The following is a 22711-nucleotide window of genomic DNA, read 5'->3' on the forward strand; positions in this document are numbered from 1 at the left end:
ATTCATGAAACCAAATTTCATATTTCTTCTGGCATAACTTTAAGATTGAATCCATTACAACCAGTTTTTTAAAAGCTTTCCTAGAAATAAAATGCAAGAAAATGTATTTGAACTTTCATTTGCTTTGAGTTCGTTATCACCCAAACAGAATGGGAAAAGATCTGTTAGTTCTTTTCTGGTACCCTGCCAAATCATGCCAGTTCTTTCATACAACTTTATGAGAGTGTTCACATTCTTAATGATCAGATAATTTTTAAAAATTATCAACCAAAAATTATTTGAAATCTGAAATAATTTTGATATGTCTTGGCAGTGCAGTCACCTCACTCTTCTCATAACATAAAACAGCCGAAGTTTGCATGAGCCATGATACCATGGCACAGTAGACAGAACTTAAGATGCTTTCAGAAATATATTTTTTTCAAAAGATATATAGTCCAGTAAGTGCACGGGTCACAGGAAGGAGCTCCTGCCAGGTCTCTGCTGCAGTTTGCTCTGAAGGTCCCCAGGGGGAATGGCAAGTATCCTTATGCTGTCCCTGCGGGTTACAGGCATGCAGCATATTTATGGAGTGTATTCAACACACACAGAAATTGTAGAAGGACAAAAGAATTGAGCCCTTTAATCTTTCCATGTTTTAGTACTCTCGCTATGTAACTACAGGAGCTCCTGGACACACAGTATAAAAACAGGGAACAGAGCATACATTCTAGCAAAAAAAGTAAATGTAATATTTCATTAAACCTTTAAAGTAGGTTATTTTCTGTGGAATTAATTTAAATTTTCCTTCCATGAATATTTGGAAAATCCAAACAAACAGAATTTTAAGACTGGGTCATTTTAGGAAACTAATAAATGGATTGACCTGCCATAAGATCTCGTAACTTGAGGGAAAATATTTGGAAAACAGTGCATACCTACCAGAAGCCATCCTTTGCTTCTGGTATCACTGGCAACAGATGTTTCTGAGTTTTCATGACTGGTGCTTTGGGAGATAATAAAACCACAATCGACTTATGAATTAATTATGCCCTACAGTTCTTAGTAGGGGGTAACACAGTGAAACTTGAAAAACCAGGAAGAATGATGGGATGTTCAGGAAAATTTTAGAAATAAAATTTCTAAACAAGGCTCTCTAAATTTCAAGATAGGTGGCTAAAGGAGCTCTACTCACCAGGCTTCCTCTTCTACCTACCTCAAACATTTTCACAGATTTACCCTACCTTAAAAAAAATATCATAGAAATTATAAGATGCATATATTGCATTTTGATTCCAGAGATTGTGGAACATCCTATTATAAAAATTATTTTCTCTTTCTTTTTTTTTTTTTTTTTTTTTTTTTTTGTTAATTTCATGCTGGCATGCACTAGCATATCATTTGCTAAGTTACCTTGGGAAATCTAGCCTTTAAGTATCTGTTTAGGCAGTTTGGCTAACAATAGCTTTCCCAAAATTCTGTTTCCAATCTTCACTTTCTTGAAAGTTTCTTTTTCCTATCTACGGAAATACTAACAAAACCTGTTTTCAGTATAAACCATAAAGATCCATTTTTACATTTGCTCATAATGATCCCAGTATTTGCTGTTGTTTTGTAACTTTAGGCTTAATATTATTATTATGTAAATACCCCTATGATTTCATATTATCTACAGTAGAGTCAGTTAAGAAAACAGCTTTCAAATCTCTCTGGAGATCATCTAAACATTGTCTCCATGTCAACTTCATATTCATGTCAACTTTCTGCCTTGACATTCTGGACAGTCATTTGTTGATTTCCAAGCTCAAATACTTAAAATTCTGGGATTTCAAATGTGGAGAATGAGTTCCTTATCTGTTCTTTCTCAGTCCTTTTTTATCAGTCTTCCTTTGAGATAAATATATTTAACATGGCATCAGTTTGAGAAAGCTGTGACAGCTAGTGTGCTAAAATTGGTGAAGGCTACAACATCAACAGGTTTTATTAAACCTCAATACCTGCAGAACTTCCCAATAATGAGAATAAGAGGAAACAATTAAATTCAGTAAATAGAAAGCTCTAAAATTTAAGAAAGCTCTAAAATTTAAGAGTATCTCAGATAAACCAGACTGATGGAATTGTAAAATGGCATAAACTGAAACAGGACTAAGTAAACCTTAAAAATTTGAGGAAGCCAAACTTGTGCTTAAATGCAAAATACCACACTATCTTTCAATAGATACAGTATATATTGAGGTGGAAGTGGGGACAATTTCAATGTATAATGTAAAAGAACTTCTTGATGTCAGAAAATGAAATGGAAAATTACCAAAAGGCTGACAAACACCAGATCAGCTCCAAGTGCACATGTACGAGCCTCATATAATGAAAATAAAATGAAAAACAAACAAAAAAAAGCAGTTAAAAATTAAAGTTAAGTTAAAGTTTTAATTCCTACAATTAAAAAAAAACACTGAAGCATCAAAGGTACTTTTGTTGTCTCATACATATATTAAACCCATCCATGTACGCTGAAAGATTTTGTGATTTTCTACTATGGAAATATAAAGGTTTTTTGTTCTGTCAAGATTATTTGCAAGTAAACCTGCATAAATCTTGCAATATATTGATTGGCTTACAGTTATTGCACAAAATGAAGGATCAGTATTAAATGGAATTAAAAATCCCTCAAATAATGTGTCATTATTTTCCCCTTCTGATAGGCAGAGCTCTTCAGTTAGTCAAGCCTGTTTCATTTTTTTACATTGCTAGAGAGTGCTGATTCTCTATAATAGAAAATTATACCATTTTCGTTGATTTTCAGTTTTCACTGATTTTGATATAGTGTATTTCCTCAGCTCATTCATTTTTCATACTCACCAACTGGTTTTCCCTCTTTATTAATGCGTTAATCATCATTAATGATAATAAAATTAATTATTTTTTGTTTTTGTCTCTATGAGTAAGGCTTCTCTGTCAAGTGTTGTAAGAAGATAGACTACCTTCCATGCACTAATTAGTAATAAGTTTTGTCATGTACGATTAAAAAATATGCATTGAAAAAACACACAAAGGAAATACGTGTGTGTGGTGGATTTGTCATTCCATTTGTTTACAACACTAAGTGGCAACACAATTTCAAAATTCTCCTTGATTTATTAAAAAAAATTATGCTGTCATATATCTGTTCTGATAGCTTTATTACTCACTCTAAGCAAAGTACTTAGCCTTTTACACTGAGTGAACTCAGCAAAAGCCACAAATCAGTCAAGTTCTAGGCATGGTTATCTTGTATTGCATTGGCAAATGCCATTTTTTTAGTTTTGATGTTAGCTTTGCTTTGGTATTTCATAATTCTGGACATTGAATATCAGATGCATCTCCAAAGATCACAAACAAGCAGTCATGATTTGAAGCAAGTGGATGCTTGCAGAGGCTGACATGATGTCATATTTTGATATCATGATATCATGATGTGTGTATTACTGCTATAAAACCACATTTTGGTTTCAGTCCAGCTAGCAAGTCAGCCCCATGCAGCCACTCACTCATGCCCCAGTGGGATGGGGGTGACAGAGGTGACAGAGATCATAAAAATATTGACAGTAAGCCCATGGTTCTCTGCTGCTATTCCTGATATCACACGGGGTGATTGCTGCAAGAACCAGATTACTGTCCTGTGTTTGAGTGTTTGCAAACTTTAACACTTCCAAAAGATGTCATCCCCTTCGCCAAGATCAGCAAAGTGCTACACTACAGATGAAGAAATGTTTGTCTGTCATAACACCCTTCCTAACCCACGCTGTTGAAATTTATCCCTAGTTCTCAACTAAAGCCTGTGCAGCCACTCAGTCGCTATTCTCCAGGGGAAAAAGTAGAAAATCATAGAAGTGAGAAAACTTGTGGACTGACATAAAGACAGTTTAATAGGGAAACCAAAAGCCATGAACAGAAGCTGAGCAAAACAACTAATCGATTCCTTGCTTCCCTTTGGCAGGCATGTGTTCAGTCATCTCCAGGAAAGTCAGCCTTCATCACACATAAGCCTGACTCATAAAAGAATGCCTTCACTCCAAATAGCCCTTCCTTCCTTCCTTCCTTCCTTCCTTCCTTCCTTCCTTCCTTCCTTCCTTCCTTCCTTCCTTCCGACACTTCCTTCCTTCCTTCCTTCCTTCCTTCCTTCCTTCCTTCCTTCCTTCCTTCCTTCCTTCCTTCCTTCCGACACTTCCTTCCGACACTTCCTTCCTTCCGACACTTCCTTCCGACACTTCCTTCCTTCCTTCTGACACTTCCTTCCTTCCTTCCTTCCTTCCTTCCTTCCTTCCTTCCTTCCTTCCTTCCTTCCGACACTTCCTTCCGACACTTCCTTCCGACACTTCCTTCCGACACTTCCTTCCTTCCTTCCTTCCTTCCTTCCTTCCTTCCTTCCTTCCTTCCTTCCGACACTTCCTTCCGACACTTCCTTCCTTCCTTCCTTCCTTCCTTCCTTCCTTCCTTCCTTCCTTCCTTCCTTCCTTCCTTCCTTCCTTCCGACACTTCCTTCCGACACTTCCTTCCGACACTTCCTTCCGACACTTCCTTCCTTCCTTCCGACACTTCCTTCCTTCCTTCCTTCCTTCCTTCCGACACTTCCTTCCTTCCTTCCTTCCTTCCTTCCTTCCTTCCTTCCGACACTTCCTTCCTTCCGACACTTCCTTCCTTCCGACACTTCCTTCCGACACTTCCTTCCTTCCTTCCGACACTTCCTTCCTTCCTTCCGACACTTCCTTCCTTCCGACACTTCCTTCCGACACTTCCTTCCTTCCTTCCTTCCTTCCGACACTTCCTTCCTTCCGACACTTCCTTCCTTCCTTCCTTCCTTCCTTCCTTCCTTCCGACACTTCCTTCCGACACTTCCTTCCGACACTTCCTTCCGACACTTCCTTCCTTCCGACACTTCCTTCCGACACTTCCTTCCTTCCTTCCGACACTTCCTTCCTTCCTTCTGACACTTCCTTCCTTCCGACACTTCCTTCCTTCCTTCCGACACTTCCTTCCTTCCGACACTTCCTTCCTTCCTTCCTTCCTTCCTTCCGACACTTCCTTCCTTCCTTCCGACACTTCCTTCCTTCCTTCCTTCCTTCCTTCCTTCCTTCCTTCCTTCCTTCCTTCCGACACTTCCTTCCTTCCGACACTTCCTTCCAACACTTCCTTCCGACACTTCCTTCCTTCCGACACTTCCTTCCTTCCTTCCGACACTTCCTTCCTTCTTTCTGACACTTCCTTCCTTCCTTCCTTCCTTCCTTCCTTCCTTCCTTCCTTCCTTCCTTCCTTCCTTCCGACACTTCCTTCCTTCCTTCCTTCCTTCCTTCCTTCCTTCCTTCCTTCCTTCCTTCCTTCCGACACTTCCTTCCTTCCTTCCGACACTTCCTTCCTTCCTTCCGACACTTCCTTCCTTCCTTCCTTCCGACACTTCCTTCCGACACTTCCTTCCGACACTTCCTTCCGACACTTCCTTCCTTCCTTCCGACACTTCCTTCCTTCCTTCCGACACTTCCTTCCTTCCGACACTTCCTTCCTTCCTTCCGACACTTCCTTCCTTCCTTCCGACACTTCCTTCCGACACTTCCTTCCTTCCTTCCGACACTTCCTTCCTTCCTTCCTTCCGACACTTCCTTCCGACACTTCCTTCCGACACTTCCTTCCGACACTTCCTTCCTTCCGACACTTCCTTCCGACACTTCCTTCCGACACTTCCTTCCTTCCGACACTTCCTTGCGACACTTCCTTCCTTCCTTCCGACACTTCCTTCCTTCCTTCCGACACTTCCTTCCTTCCGACACTTCCTTCCTTCCTTCCGACACTTCCTTCCGACACTTCCTTCCGACACTTCCTTCCGACACTTCCTTCCTTCCGACACTTCCTTCCTTCCTTCCGACACTTCCTTCCGATACTTCCTTCCTTCCGACACTTCCTTCCTTCCTTCCGACACTTACTTCCTTCCGACACTTCCTTCCTTCCGACTCTTCCTTCCTTCCTTCCTTCCTTCCTTCCTTCCTTCCTTCCTTCCTTCCTTCCTTCCTTCCTTCCGACACTTCCTTCCTTCCTTCCTTCCTTCCTTCCTTCCTTCCTTCCTTCCTTCCTTACTTCCTTCCGACACTTCCTTCCGACACTTCCTTCCGACACTTCCTTCCGACACTTCCTTCCGACACTTCCTTCCGACACTTCCTTCCGACACTTCCTTCCGACACTTCCTTCCGACACTTCCTTCCGACACTTCCTTCCTTCCTTCCTTCCTTCCTTCCTTCCTTCCTTCCTTCCTTCCTTCCTTCCCTCCGACACTTCCTTCCGACACTTCCTTCCGACACTTCCTTCCGACACTTCCTTCCGACACTTCCTTCCGACACTTCCTTCCGACACTTCCTTCCGACACTTCCTTCCTTCCTTCCGACACTTCCTTCCGACACTTCCTTCCGACACTTCCTTCCTTCCTTCCGACACTTCCTTCCTTCCGACACTTCCTTCCTTCCGACACTTCCTTCCCACACTTCCCTCCTTTCTTTCTTTTCTTTTTACTTCTTCTTAATATTGTTATGCTTTTTTATTGGTATATTTCTACAGATAGTAACCAAACCCACTGCATAAATAGTTTCCAGCACAACCAAATTGTTCTAAAATAAGCTCTACACACACACACACATGTGTATGTGTGTGTGTATGTGTGTGTGTGTTTATATATTTTTTCTTTTGTTTATACTGAAAGAAGAACCTGAGAAACCCTCACCCTCAGGTGTGGGTTGTAACAAGAGGGAATTCTCTGGTACTACGAGCCTGCTCTTTCCTTGGTTGTAACATGTGCATTCCTTGCCCATGCTGTACACACATGTAAAATTATTTGCCTTAGTAAACTTCCTAACTTCCTGCTCATCTCCGTTGGAGTGCAACAAGATTTTACAATGATTCTCCTTATCTGCAGTAAATCCTGACTTCCCTGTCTATTTGTCTTTAATTCTCCATTATTTGGTGATTTTGCCACTGCCAATTTTTGTGAAATGTTTCTAACATTCAGTCCACATTTTGTGACTGGGTCTACATTCATTAACATTTCATTCTATTTAATCATCTGTCTTTTCACTGTGATTAACTAGTATACATTTATTTTAAAAATATGTTGTGATTATATATACATATATATATATAAAGGGTTAACTTTTTGCCATTCCAGATTTCTGCTACCATGAGAATTTGTTGTTTAATTTTCAGTACTTGCTTATACTTAACTGAAGAGTTTACTCATACAGCTGTGAGGCATAGTTATCAGGTCTCCCTATTTCAAGAACCATTATTCATGTCATCCACTGCTTGCAAAATTAATAGGAAGATGGGATCAATATTTATGCAGGCACATTAAGCAAAGTCAATTGAATGCAAGTTCCAGTCACAAATTTAGTCTGCAGTAACCTTTCCTTCCAAGAAAAAACTAGTCAAAACAAAAAGTAAATGTTTTCATTCTCTAATGCTACTGACTTCTTCCCCTATGAGAATGTACTCTTAAAATATTAATCCCTTCTCATGGGCATTATTTTGCTGCATTTGAAGTGTTCAGATCATATTGCATGCAGGGAGAGTTTAGAAAACACTGGCAGACAATCTCTGGCATGGCCTTTAAATTTCCCTATAAAGCCTCACTAGAATTTGCAAGCCCATAGGCAGAGAAGGGTGACAGCACCCAAAGAGCTTCATCAAAGGCATCTGATGGTGTCTTCAGACTGGCTGGGTCTGTCACAGGACAAATTTACAGCCATGGTGAAATACACACAGAAATTCTAAGAGATGAAAATGAAGACAGGAAATAAATTGCAGACAAGAAAAGAAATTAAATATGGTATTAGATCTTTCACTGAGGTCGCAGTTTGATTACTGAAGAACCTGGCTATAAAAAGCCAAAGAGTAAAAATCGACTACATAAATTACCAATCATGACATTATTAGTCACCCTCCACAGTTTTCATACTCCAGTGGAGTAAAATGAGAAGCGGTGTTCAAAACAGAAAATCACTGTTCATATATAGCTTATTACAGCTCAAAAATAAGGAGCTTTGTTGACATACTGCCAAGCGTGTCAACAAAGAGTGAGGTCAAAGATAATTCCAGTATGGCATCAATGAAAAGAAATATTAGCTACCATAGAAGCTATTAAAGTATATAACAATAGTAGGTGTAACAGTGATTACAGGATTGATGTAATGGCATCCTAGTTAGTAATGTAACACAGCTCATAGTAATGGGATGGATTTGAGGCCTGTGTTAACACATTAAACACCATTGTTTTCCACGTGTTTCAGAATCAGACAGTAAGACACACAGACACAGCCAAGGAGGAGCCACTGAAGTAGATTGGCACTGAAACCAAATAGAAAAACCTCTGGCAAAATCCTTCTCAATGCTCACACAGAAACAGGAGCACAGCAAATCTTTCATCACTGTGACATCACCTATAAGCTCTTGCCATAAAGTCCTCACAGATGGATCACTCAATTATGGTGCAGGCGTATTTCATGTGAGAACTTTAAGCAATGAACTGTGTCCTGTTACTAGAAAGGTGAGCTAAACAAAAGTCAGTGAGGAGCAGCTCTGCCGCACTTAACATCTACATTCAGCTGAGGCCAAAACTGACAAAATGCAGGCACGCCTCTCATCCATGGACATTTTGGCAAGCAGATATCAGAGGTAAAACTTTGCACCCACAAAATCTTGCACCAGCCAAGTTGTCAGAAAGTGACTCAGATTTGTTCCTAGTGACTTTCTATTGCGTCACTACCAAGCAACTGTGTAAGGAAACAGCATCATCCCAAATGTGTCTAGGCTGGGCAGATACTCTCATCAGAGTATAAATAAGTACTTACGGATTTGCAGAGACAAAGATGTAAAATACACCAAACTACGTGTGTTTTTTCATTAACTTTGAAAGGTTAATGAAAAAATTGACATATTTAAAGTCCATCAAAATTCTGCCATATAGTAGATGGACAGAATGGTTTGGGAGCCAATCACATCAGAAAATTCTGTCACCTTACCATGATAACATTTAATTTCTATTAGCATCTAATAATTAATTATCTGCTTTGTAGATACCTGTTTTGTAGAAGATACATGTGAAACTAAACACGAATTACACAAATACAGAGAAAAGACACAAATGCAATTTCACTGGTAAGTAAGCCCAGTTAAATGCACTATAAAAATATTAATCTTCCATGTTTTAGTATACTTTATATTTCGGATCAATTTGAGCATACAATTTTTAAACAAAAATTATAATCTAGTACTCTATCCCTGTTAGCCAATTCAACCTAATTGAGAAAGTAATTCAGATCATATTTGGCTCTTTCAAATATTCATTTTATGAAATTCAAACCAGAACATTGGTTTGAATGGGGAACGGGAAGAACTACATCTGTGAATATTTTAGTGTTCTTATTGACAGTTTTACACATAGGTTTAACATGGAATTTGAGTAAATTTTACCAGTCTTTAAAAGCAGTCCATATTTGCATGAAAGGTGAAAAAGTCTAAAAGAATGTATGTTCCTGCTTCAAAGTAAAAAGGAGTGGGAGAAAAAAAATAGAACGGTAAAATCTATTATTTTTGGCTCAGGAAGTCTGTGCATATTTTCACCATGAACTTCTTACAATAAATTTTTAACCTGGATTCTTATGAAAAACAGGCTTATGCACTTAGTGTCTTTCTGTGTGCCTGTATAAATGTACTTCACCTTTGGGTCTCCTGATAAATCTAACCAAATTAAGCACTGTAAGAAAGCTATACATATAATTGCATTACTACAAGATTGCTGCAAAATTTAGGTGCATAGACAGAAATCCTGTTAATAGGCTGGTGTGCATATGAAGCCAGTCTCAGTCATACTTAAAAAGTTTTGGCTCTCAGGAGAAGTCCCCAGTGACTGGGAAAAGAGTCACACATTCCATTTGTAAAAGGAGTTGGAAAAGAGGACCCTGAGAGCCACTGACCAGTCAGCCTCCATTTGTGTGTGTGGTACAATGACAAAGCAGATCTTCCTGAGAAGTATGTTGAAAAATATGGAATGCAGGGAGGAAATTAGGGGCTGCCAACAGGACCTCAACAAGGGCAAGTTGTGCCCACCAAACCCAGCGATCTTCTGCAGTGGAGTGACTGCATCAGTTGAGGAGAGGAATCTGTGTCATTTACTTCATCTTGCACAAGGCCCTTGGTTATGGCTCTTCCACAACTTTGTGGCCATATCTTGAAAGAGATATCAGCTTTACAGATGGACTGCTAGAGGAATAGGGCTGGATGACCACATTCTGAGAGATAAAGTCAATGGCTCAAAGCCCAAATGGAAACCAGTAACAATCACTATCTGTCAGGAGTGGGATAATTGCTATTTTATTTCTTCATCAGTGGCATAGATAACAGGATCTAGATTTAGACTTGGTAGGATTTAGAGAGATGGATCACCTCTCATGCAAGGAAAGGCTGAGAGAGTTGGTTTTGCTTAGCCTGGAAAAAAGAAGACTTTGGACCGACCTAATTGCATTCTCGCAGCACCTGAGGAGAACCTCCAGGAAAGCCAGAGAGGGCCTATTCACAAGAGCATAAAAGGACAAGGGAGAATTGATTAAAACTAAAAAGTAGTAGGTTTAGATTAAATATTAGGACAAAGTTCTTTCTCTGTGAGTAGTGAGGCACTGGGACTACTTGCCCAGAAAAATTGAGAATGCCCCATCCCTGGAAGTGTTCAAGGCCAAACTGGGTGGTGCTCTGAGAAATCTGGTCTTGTGAAAAGTGTCCCTGCCCATGGCAGCATTGTTGAAAACTGATCTAAGGTTGCTTGCACCCAAACCATTCTTCAATTCCATGATCAAATGCACTGTCAGCAAGCCTGAAGATGATGTCAAGCTGACTGGTGCAGCTGACATGCTGTAGGAAAGGGATGACCCCTGGATCATCCTGGACAGGCCTGTGGAGTGAGCCCACGTGTTCCTCACGCACTTCCAGAAACCCAGGTGATACATTCTGCACATGGCTCTGGGGGAGGAATGAAGAGCAAATACAACAAGTAAATTGTTGGAAACTACCAGTTCAGGTAAGAAAGGTTCTCTGGCCAGACACCACCTTCTTACAGGTTTTCCTTCTTCCATTTGTTGGGGCCATTAGCCATTGATCCAAGATGCACTCTGTCTTCTGTAGTTCAGATCTGAGAGCTCTACGAGTACTATATTTCCAAAAAAAGGGTTTTTTACAAGATCTGTCAGTGCCAATATTCACATCTTACATTTCCTGATAAAGAGCAAGACTTGATATCTATTAGCCAATGAACGGCAAAACACCATTCAATAAACTCAACTTACTTCTGTTACATTAATATACTTCTTGCTTACCAGGTTTTATGATTAAAGGACCTGTGTAATTGTTCATAAAGATACCATTTCAACCAACCAGTCAGTATTTACATTAAAATTTTCAAAAAGTGGAAGATGAAGGTCAACATCCTGTTACATTTCACTGTGTTGCATAGAAATTAGTTGATCAAAAACTTGTGTTAGTATTCTTCAGCAGTACACCTTCATTATAACTTACATGAATGTGAGCTGATGTTTTTCATAGCATGTGTCCTATTTTTTATTTGCTATTATATTTACACAAAACATCCATTTTGTCCTAATTATTTTAGAAATTCTGACTAAATGAGCTAAATTGGTTTTGTGTCAAATTGTTTTAGCTTTCCATTCTGCCTTCCATTTTTTTTATTTTTGTGAGAAATATTACCTGAGGAATTCAGAAAATTAAGAACCTTCAACAAAAAGATTAAATATTGATTCTAACATCTTTGGGGGAAATAAAAGGGAAAATATGAAGAAATATTATTTAACTACAGGCATTATAAAAACCTGAATTCAGTTAGTCTGAATGTACTACGTATAATGTAATCTTTGTATGCATTTAAATACACACTTCTGCTACAAAAGCTATGGTTTCATTAAAGAAAAGAGCTATTTGACTGAGAGATTGCTAATGGTATTGAAATACCTACCTTCAGTTGGTATCAACAGTCATTAAGTTTCTAAATATCTTTGGAAATCTGTGCTTCAAGACAGAGATATATTTCCATTGCTTGTAAACATCCTGAAGTAAAAACAGTTTCTCAAGCCAATCCTGTCACAAGGTCTTCTATGAATTCTGCTGAAAATATACTCAGAAGGGTAAGTAAAATATTCATACCAATTTTTTTGAATGTGAAAATGTCTTATATCCACAAAATCAATCTTTTTAGTACCTATGCTTTTTAAGGAAGAGGGGTCAGGAGAAAATAAGTTTTGGAATGTCTTCTTTATGCATCTCTGTACAGCTTAAACATGGCAGAAGTGTGTAAATAGTCCTTTACAGCAGCATTTCTTAAGTGGGCACAGGTTCTTTGTGGAGGTCGATCTAGCTATGAAGTCTTCTAATTCTAAATCCATGGGTATTTCTGCCAGTAGAGTCTGAACCATTCTAATACCATTTAATCTTACTTTATTTTGATCTCTTGACTGTGGACAGCTTTGTTTTGCCCTTCAAGGAACAGATCTAATCTCCCTGGTTTTAGAATTACTTGGGATGCTCAGGTGGGATCTGACTCCCTCTGCAGGATTCTTTTTCCATGACCTTTTTTTGAAGCCAATGAAGAGTGAAGAGCTATCATCAATAAAGATTTCAACATGATTTGTCAATAAACCTATCAAGTATTTCTTATTTGAATAAACTATTTTCAGCTGCAAATTACTAGTCTAAGTTAGTACTCCAGCCTCTATGGTATGGTTTTCCACAGAAATCTCTGTTGAATTTCAGGTAAACTTTTACTGAAAATTGTCTGACTGTTCATAAGTGCACAAAATTCTGTATCATCATGCCACCACAAAGGTAAAAAAATGGAATTTCACAGATAAGCTGCCTTGCTTTGCCTAAATTTGAAATGGTTGAAATGAAACAACAAAGGATTGTTGTTCTTTTTAAGTAATTTTTTGCAACTATGCAGAAACCATAATCATATTTATCACATTTAATTTTTTATAGTTTTGCAACAAAGTTACTTCAGTTCTTCAATCCTTGAAAGACTGCCTCATTAATGAATTCCCCAAATCATTAATGTGTTCATGTTAAATATGTTCATTGCTTGGAAAGGAAATTATGGGTTTGGATTTTCAGACAACAAAAGCTCTTGCAGATTCAAGTTCCCTCAGGAAATATTGGAAAAGACAAAAGATTACCTGAACTTGCCCTGCCTTGTGATTTATTTAAGTGTTTAATTCTATTATCAGATGTCAGTGAGAATCTAATATTATAACTTTTTTTTTAAGTGACTTAAGTTGAGCTGTCCTCAGAAGCAAGCTACATGCTACTTCTGGGTTGCATATAAAAGTCATGCTGCCCTAGCCCTCTGTAATTTTCGCTGTGTAGTGAGACAAAGTTACCAAAAGCTTATATGAATTCAAATCAAACTTCCATTCAGGCTGCAGGCATCGTCAGTAAGAAGAAACTAATGGTGAACTGGCTTTTGATTGCTGCACTCCAAATCAACTGAGTTACTTACTAATTTTCAAAAGTCTGCAGTTATTAAATGAAATTTCATATTTGATGTATTCATATCTCTTTGTTCATAATTACCACAGTATTAACAAAGTTTGTTCCTGACACTTTGAAACAAAAGGGAGGAGAAGAACAGGGTGGGGGTGAAGACGAAATTAGAAAATGTTTATATGTAAAGAACCTAAGTAAAACAGCATAGTGGGAGGAACAAAGAAAGAAGATAGAGTAACAGAAGCAGGGGAACTGGAGGGTGTTGGCAGTCATGTAGTCAGGATGCACAATAAAAAATGCTGCACGCTCAGTTAGTAAATATTCAGGTCTGTTCATATGCAGAAAACAGCCCCAGTAAAGTTGCTCTGCATGTTTATTCAGCCCAGGTCAGACTCCATCACAGCGTTAAATCACAACCAATTCTCAGATCACTCTGAAACTTGACCCCTCCACCCGTTCTGTGTCAGATCCCTTGAGTACTTCTGCCTTCAGCTAATGCTTTAGAAGAGCTTTAGAGCTACAAGACCGCGACCATTGACTTTACTGCTCTGTGCTAGCTAGCAAGGCAGCTGTCATGTAAAGACATGATTTAGAAGAATTCTGATTTAATATTATTTAGACCTACCAGCACATGCAAAATAAAACTATTGCAGGATACCTTGTTTGATGGAAAGAAAGGAACACTTCTCTCCCTCAAGCCCCTTGCACTTGTTCCACTTTGCCAAAAGTAAAATTATATTTTAAAAATTTCCTTAATGGCACTTAGTATCAAGAATGAAATTCTCATCCTCTGACTTGTATTTTTCCATAGGAATGGTTTATTCTCTAAATAAAGATAGTAATAATTTCCCATGTAAGCAGATGAGAAGGAAATGCTGTTTCTTGTGCAGAGGAATGTGCTGTCATTTATCACTAATGGGCTGTTTGCTTGAAATTTTATTTCACTAAGACCACAGGTGTCTATTTAGAAATGTGTTTAAGTGTTGTAGATACCACTAAAATGCTGAATGAGTGGGCTTCATATTTTCTCACAAAAGGAAATTACTCTTCTCATTTAGTATCATAACACTGATTAATCTAGTTTCTACACCCACATAATGGTTCCTACAGCCCCATGTTGCAGAACAAAACGTACTTTGACTATAACTCAGCACCAAGATCCAACAATAACAATTGAAAGAAAATGGAACAATAAATAAAACAAGCAAAGCAGAGTGAATTAAAATGAAACCAAATAAATCAAATAAACCAACCAAAAACTAAATTCAAAAAGTTACCGATTTATCCTTTTGGACTGTCTCTGCAACAGAATACATACTATATAAACACACATACATGCATGGTTGTTAGTTGGTCAGAACTGAAAGAAGGCAAAGTTTTAGAGAAAAGTATTAGCCACTTTAAAAGGCAGGATCTCTTGGTCTTTGGAGAGAGTTATTTCATCTACCAATATGAGTATATTGTATACATACTCACAGTTGCTGTAAATAGATCAAAAAACACTTTAATGATGATGTGAAAATAAGCTATCTCAGCCTTTAGTAGCAGAGCAGCCTGAAATGTTAAAATGAATGCGGACTTATTCTGTGAAGTTTTATTCAACCATCATCACTCCGAAATGGAAGTACAACATGTCCAAGCCATACTTTACATAAACTAAGTTCAGGTTTTCACATTAGCTCAAAAAAGTCTTGACAACTAATTCCTTGAAGAAAAAAATATTTGAATATGAAATAGCCCATGAAAAATTTATAGAAGTAGAATAAAGGAATAAAAAGGAAATATAAAGGAATAAAGGAATAAAAAGGAATTCTATTATACAGAACTAGAGACCTGGGATACTTTGGTTTTACCTTTATTGATGAGGAAATTGATAGAAACCTAATGCTCTATTTGATTAGTAACCTAAAATAATAGTGAGTGACTTTTTCTATTAACAGCAATGTTGCCATCAGTAGAAACCTGCCACAGGCCTTAGGCTAAATTTTCCACCAGCTAAATTTGTCCTCCTCAGCCCCTGCTTGTTATCAGCTGATCTTGTGCACTTGGGCAACCTGTACCTTGGTACTGGGGACATCTTACTATGATGTGGAGTTCAGCATATAGTAGCAAAGGCATTGAAAACACAAATGAGATTGAAAATGGAGGTCCAAAGACAAGCTGCTGATTGTCACTGTGATAGAAACACACCCTTGTGAGGGAGGAAGTTGACCACACTAAAGAGTATAAAGAATAGCAGCAGAAGCCCCAGGCAGAAACCCCAAGTGGGGTGTGAGGACTGTGAGGACATTGCAAACTTCCAGAATCTTAGTACCTAAAGAAACCTTCCCTCCCTACCTCTCTCTCCCCCCCTCTGCCTGGTCCACAAACTTTGGTTCTTCTTTTCTTCACATGCAAGCTGCAAGAGCACTTAAACCTGCTCAAAATTGCTCTGCTGCAATCTACAGCTGTTCACTGCAAACAACTTCCTTGGACAGCGTAACACCTCCACAGCTGGAGCTACAGGTCTAGGCTGCTACATGCTTTTGTTTTGATTTAGTCAATATCAACCCAGATTTAAATAATACACCTCCACATTCACCCACCTTCCCTAACGTGGCAGTTTGTTTTCAAACAACTTTATCCACAGTACTTTTCTTTTCCCAGCTGATTTTCAAGGCTGCTCTGTGTCTCTGTAATTGCCTGCAGTATCAGACACCATTCATCACGAGTAGCTAGTTTCCCAAACCAGAGACAGCCAGCATTAATCTAGCAACCCAACACAGCAAACTCTAATTTCTCTGTCCAATTTTAAATTCAGACTATCAGAAGATGTGAAGTCTTTCTACAAACCCTCAACAGCATGCACTCTGACCAGAACAGATAAATGTCCTCCACAACTCTCTATCAGTATTAATGTTATTTGTATTTAGTATGTATAATGCAATCTATGTTTTACATACTGTTTTTTGCAGAACCAGTTCACAGTAAGAAATACTTAACACATAGCAGAGTTAAAGCATTCTGTCTGGGTTACCTATTACAAAAATATTTTATGGATGCTCTACATTTTTACTGTCTCTTATTGGTATTAATTATTGTCTGATACACAGAAAGGTAGAATTTAGGCATTCTCATTTTGTTCTTCACATTTCTAGACAGTTGGAACCATGATGAAGCTTTTAATTGGTTTCCTGTTCAGGATATTTCCAGACTGTATTTTACACCTGATATTATACATTGCACAAAAATAGAGACTAGGCACTTTGATAGATTATGGCATTATCAGTTCTCTTCAGAGAATCTTGTCATACAACTGGGACATGCTAAAAGTGTTTAATTCATCCATTTGCACTGCATTCTCAGTCATGTATTTTCTTTTATTAATTTGAAAATTCAACATATTTGTCAAATCAGCCATAATGTTTCATTTACTTAAATAGCTTTGTTTCATGTAAGCAGTCATATTGAGAATGTTACAGCTCAATTTTGTCAGTAATCTCTCAGTAAGTTTGGAAGATATTCAATCCATCTCACACTTCACTTTCTCTTTGCATCTACAGAATGACATTTGTTTTATTTATCTGTGAAAAAAAAAATACTAATACAAACCAACAATTTTTTTAGTCATTATCGATGAGCATTAGAGACTTATAGCCACGGGTGTTTATGAAACAAGGTAAGAATATGAACGCTTAAACATTTATTTTTAAATAAAGTAACTAATGATAAAATTTTCATTTATTGTACAGTAAAATAATGTTTTGAAACATTACATTACTCTGTGGGTCTGTACAACTGCACCTACTCAAGGTAATTTGTCCTTGCAGCACTTTATAGTATATACTCTATGTCAAATGTCTGTAGATAAATGTCTTTCCAAATGTACCCCCAGCACAAGAATATATATTGAACACACAGTATGAACATATAGTTTTAACCTGTATTGTGACCACTTTAAATAACCAATCAAAAGTTAATTTTATTTAGTCTATAAGCAAAATAATCTATCTTATTCTTTGTGGCTTGGAAACACAGCTACTTCCGTTAGAAAATAGGTTTCTCTTTATGTGGTGAACTGAGAACAATAACACTGACTTTGTTCACATACATAATTTATGAAATAAACCTGAAAATCTCAGATTAATCAGATCAGTTTCAGAATGATTGACCAGTAGTTGTCTGGCAATAAAACCACAAGCAATGGAAAATTGATCTGACTCCTCAGAGAGATGACACATGTCCATTTCAGGGATTTAGGTCCAGCAAAGTTTATATCTATATTGAACAATCTAAATCTCTATTTCCTGTGGGACTAAGGAGAATTCTGTCTTGCTCTTGCAGACAGAATGCCTATTAGATGAAGCACAGAAAAATTAAATAGTGGCACCTCAGCATTTTCAGTGCCACCAGGCAGTACATTGGTACACAACAGCCAAAGGACAACAGCATCAAGAGTTAAATACCACACCAGCATCACATTGCTTTTCAGCTACAGGTTATACATTCAACTTCATCCCTCATACAAAGCATACAAATTCTGGAAGCTACCATTAGGTGCACTACCAGCCCAGAAAATCCAGATGAAAGCAAGAAGACCCATCGCTTTGTAGAATACAGAACAAGATCAGTAAAATCATTCATATAATTGCATCAAAAAGAAAATTATACCAGCTCAAATAGGAAATTATACAAGTAAACGCAACTCACCGCTAGAGAATGTGAAAATTAGTTTTGTTTCCATATTTTGGCAGATAGGTATTCATTACAGGATGAAAAATAAAATAAATCTTGCCAATTCCTGTACAAAATCATATGCTAATACATGGCAAACACACCCATGGAATGGCAGACATGCAGGAAACTATATCTATAACCAGCAGAACAAAATACGTTGGGCTCAGTAGAATAAGCACAGACAGATTCCCCTAATTCCTGTAGTACAGTTTAGAAAAGACATCACCTTTAAATAATAGTTCCAGTCAGGTTTATGCCTAGGGATTATCTTAATAAATTGTAGTTAATAAGATGCATGAATTTCTATTGTAACCCACAGGTGAATGAAGAATAAAAGCATAGCACCATGGGGGTTTTTGAGACACTAAATAAAGTATAAACATAAAGGGGAGTGGATGTGGACAGTTTTATGCTGGTTGAGATTAAAACATATCAATATCAAGTCAAATGTAGAAAATAAAGTTAGATGTTAGAAAAGGGCCTATATGCCCAAAATTTTACATTTTTCTACCTACAGCATTTTTCAACTAAAAAGAAATTGCATTTACTTACAAACATGGCCTCATAGAGCAAAGTGGTTTTTAAATGTATAGAGAAGTGAAATAAAGTTCATTTTCAGTTTAGAAGAAGGATGTGACAGTGTCCACAGGGGTTTTCAGGTGAGGGAAGAGACAAGAATGTTGACTCCATGTTCAGAAGGCTTGATTTATTATTTTATGATATACATTACATTAAAACTATATTAAAAATAATAGAAGGAAAAGTTTCATCTCAGAAGGCTAGCTAAGCTAAGAATAGAATGGAATGAATAATAAAGAATAAAGACAGAGAGTCCAAGCTGACTGGGCTGTGATTGGCCATTAATTATAAACATCCAAGATGGACCAATCACAGATGCACCTGTTGCATCACACAGCAGCAGATAATCAAAGCTTACATTTTGTTCCCGAAGCCTCTCAGCTTCTCAGGAAGAGAAAATCCCAATGAAAGGATTTTCATGAAAAATGTCTGTGACAAGAAGGATACAATGTCTTTCTAATGGAATAAACAGAGGAAATGAATTAGACACATCCAGACAGACACAGTGGGGAAAGGGGTCCTTGTGCTTCAGCAGGAGCTCCTGCTCCTGGATACTGCCTGAAGCATGCACAGTGCAGGAAGACAGAACTTCTACTAGGGCAGTCTATTCAAGTAAACAGGTGTTACAGAGAATGGGCAAGTAGATCTGAAACCCTGAAAAGTGGTTTTCTTGCTCTTTTCTCTATCTGCATAGGGGCTGCTTCTTCTGTACCACTAGCTCATTTGTTTACTGAGCTCATTTGACTTCCAAAAAGAAAATTATCAGTCAAGGTTAAACATAAAAAGCTAAGCTAGAGCCCAGCTTATTATGTTTAACATGCTTGCCTAGGTTTTTCAATATGTAAAACAGACCCTCTTCTTCTGTTACATATTACTTTACTGTCCTACACACCTTAACCAGTTCCATTTTGTTGCCACTGTTGTTACCAAACTGACTCCAACATCTCCATGATTTGTATTTCTGCTTTTTAAAAATTATATCCTAGGGAGAGGAGAACTGGCTTATTTGCAGCTGCAAGGACATTATGTATTCTTCAGCTCAAAACTCTAACAATAGAAAGTCCACATCACATCACAAAGAGTTGCAGCAGGTATTGTACTTGCTAATTCTCAATAGTAAACTAATTGAAAGTTAAGATTATAGAGTTAATAGATAATGTATTATAACTTAGATGTGGCTCTGGTAGTGAAAGAAATTAAGAAGAAATAAATAAACTGAAAAACATAGCTTCATACTTCTCTTGGTATCTTTTTAATAGTCTGTGTGTTTTTTGTAAAACAAAGTAACACAATCTTTTACAATCCATGACATACAGTAACAGAGTCTTGCGCTCTTTTTGTATATGTTGACTTGAAATTTGACATTTTTGTATTTAATTTGATTTGGTATGTGGTTTTGGGTTTCAAATGTAAGGGTAAGTATAATTTCTATTTTTTTTTTAAAGGCTTCCTATTTTTCTTTCTTATTGCAAAGGCAAATTATCCTTAGTAAAGCAAATAATTGCCTGCACATGGAGAACTTTCCTTACCAAAGTGGTATTTAAAATGCACATATGGTTTTACATGATGCAGTGTAAGATCATGTTAAAATAAAGCTGGTGATCACTAAAGCTCTAAATTCAAAAATAAGAGAGGATGTATCAATATTATGCATGGGAAATTATTCCAATAACTAATATTTTTGTGTAATGATAGAATCATAGAAATGTTCATGTTGGAATGGAACTTAAGAAATCATCTACTTCCAACCCTGCTTCCATGGGCATGGACACCTTCCAGCAGATGAGCTTGCTCCCAGCCCCATCCAACCTGGCCTTGAACACCTCCAGTGATGGGTCAGCCACAAGTTCTCTGCTCATCTTAGAGACTCACAAGCACGGAAGAGAGGGGAAGAATCACACAGAAACATCCTGAGTCACAGAATAGTTATGGCTGGGGAGGGCTTGGGAGGGCTCTAGTCCAAATCCTCCTGATAAAGCAGATTCCCCTATAGCAGGTTACACAGGATCATGCCCAGGTATGTTTTGAATATCTCCAGAGGGAGAATTCTACAACCCTTCTGAGCAGCCTGTTTTGGTGCTCTGTCACTTCTACAGTAAAGAACATTTTCCTCATATTCAGGTGGATCTTCCTGCGTTTCGGTTTGTGCCTATTGCCCTTTCCATTGTCACCAGGCTTCACTGAGAAGAGTCTGAGCCTATCCTTATGACATTAGTTTTTAAGGTGTTTGCATGCTTTTATGAAACCCCCTCTCAGCTGACTCTTCTCCAGGCTAACAGATCCAGATCCCTCAGACTTTACTTACAAGAGAAATGCTATAGTCTCATAATCTTTGTGCCCTCAGTTGCATCTTAGTCATGCCTTGTCTTTCTTGTATTAGCAAGCCCAGAACTAAACCCATCACCTCTCTCAATGTCATCTCGCTTCTTTTGATTCTGTCAAGATATGATTGCCTTTCTGAGCTGCATACAGACACTGTTTATTTATTTCCAATTGTTTATCCACAGACAGGATGAAGACTCCATTCTCCAAATCCTTTTCTGTAGGAAATCCACTAAAATAACTTTCTCTGGGAAAGATAATACTTTCCAAAGGAACTTATTCTAATTCTAGATTCTGTATTGCTTTTTCATCATGCTACGTATAAGGTGAAATTCAACATACACCGTGATACTTAGTTTTCTACAATTATTCCACTCCCTTTTGCATCTATAATTTTGATGCATTGTGGCTCTGGTTTTGCCTGTATATTCTGAGCTCTGCTCCATAATTTTTGCAGTTGCAAAACCACACAGACATGCTATATAAATCAATCTTCCAAAACAGCCAGGCTATGCACAGTTTATACATTATCACATAACTACAGCATTCCCAGTGAATGGGGAACTCTTTTAACTTAGATGACAAAGATCACTGATGCAAAGAGGGAGACAGAAGGATAAAAGGCATTTTTATTAAACATTTCTTTTCCATAAACAGCAGAACAGATTTTAATTTCTGTGCCTAAGTTTCTAGCCACTGTCAATAACATGAGGGTACTATACATTGTTACTTAATTTTTCTAAGAGTAGTTTTTCTTCTTTTGCTGGTTCAATTAATTTTTACAAAATAGTTTTTTGAACTGTTTATTGCATGATTTACAGGTATGTAATGAACCATGGATATGAAAGTAAGTCCTTTTAGTGAGCAGTTTCTGACTGAAATACAATCTCCCAATTACAGACACCAAAATGGGAACCACATTTTGGAAAAGGGAAGTTATTTGAGCAAGTATGTCAAAAAACCAAGGTATGCTGGACAGTATTGCTATGTTTAGTTTGTGAGTAACTGAAGTGATGTGGAAGAAAGAATATGGAAACTCTTCTACATAGAGCCTAGAGTACTGTCAGAAAGATAAAATCTTTAGCACAGAGAAGAAAGCAACTGTTTACTCAGCGGTCAAGTGATGCATCTAATTGTTGAGGTCACTTGATTTCAGCACAGGGATTATTACCTACAATCTTGAAAACATCAAGTCACTTAAAGCTAACAGCCACTTGTGTTTTACAATTTTTTATTTATAATAGCACTTTTGTTTATATTAAGCTGCATATATAATCACTCACAGGCATACAAACACACAAAAAGTAAAGTAGGATTCATTTTGGCGCTTTTGCTGTACAACATTAAGCCAGAAAAAACTTCAGGATTCCAAACTCGGGCCACACTCTCTCACATCACGAGTGTAACACCAAAAAATACAGTCTTTCTTATGTCTGTAATGTTGCAGCATGGGCACCACTTTTTTTTGCACCAAAATTTGCTAACACTACATGGCAAGGTTAAGGAGACTTCATTCTGCTGTTTTCACCTTCTGTGCCAAGCCTTTTCATACGTACCC

This window comes from Ammospiza caudacuta, chromosome Z (genome assembly GCF_027887145.1).
Source record: "Ammospiza caudacuta isolate bAmmCau1 chromosome Z, bAmmCau1.pri, whole genome shotgun sequence".
Taxonomy (NCBI): domain Eukaryota; kingdom Metazoa; phylum Chordata; class Aves; order Passeriformes; family Passerellidae; genus Ammospiza; species Ammospiza caudacuta.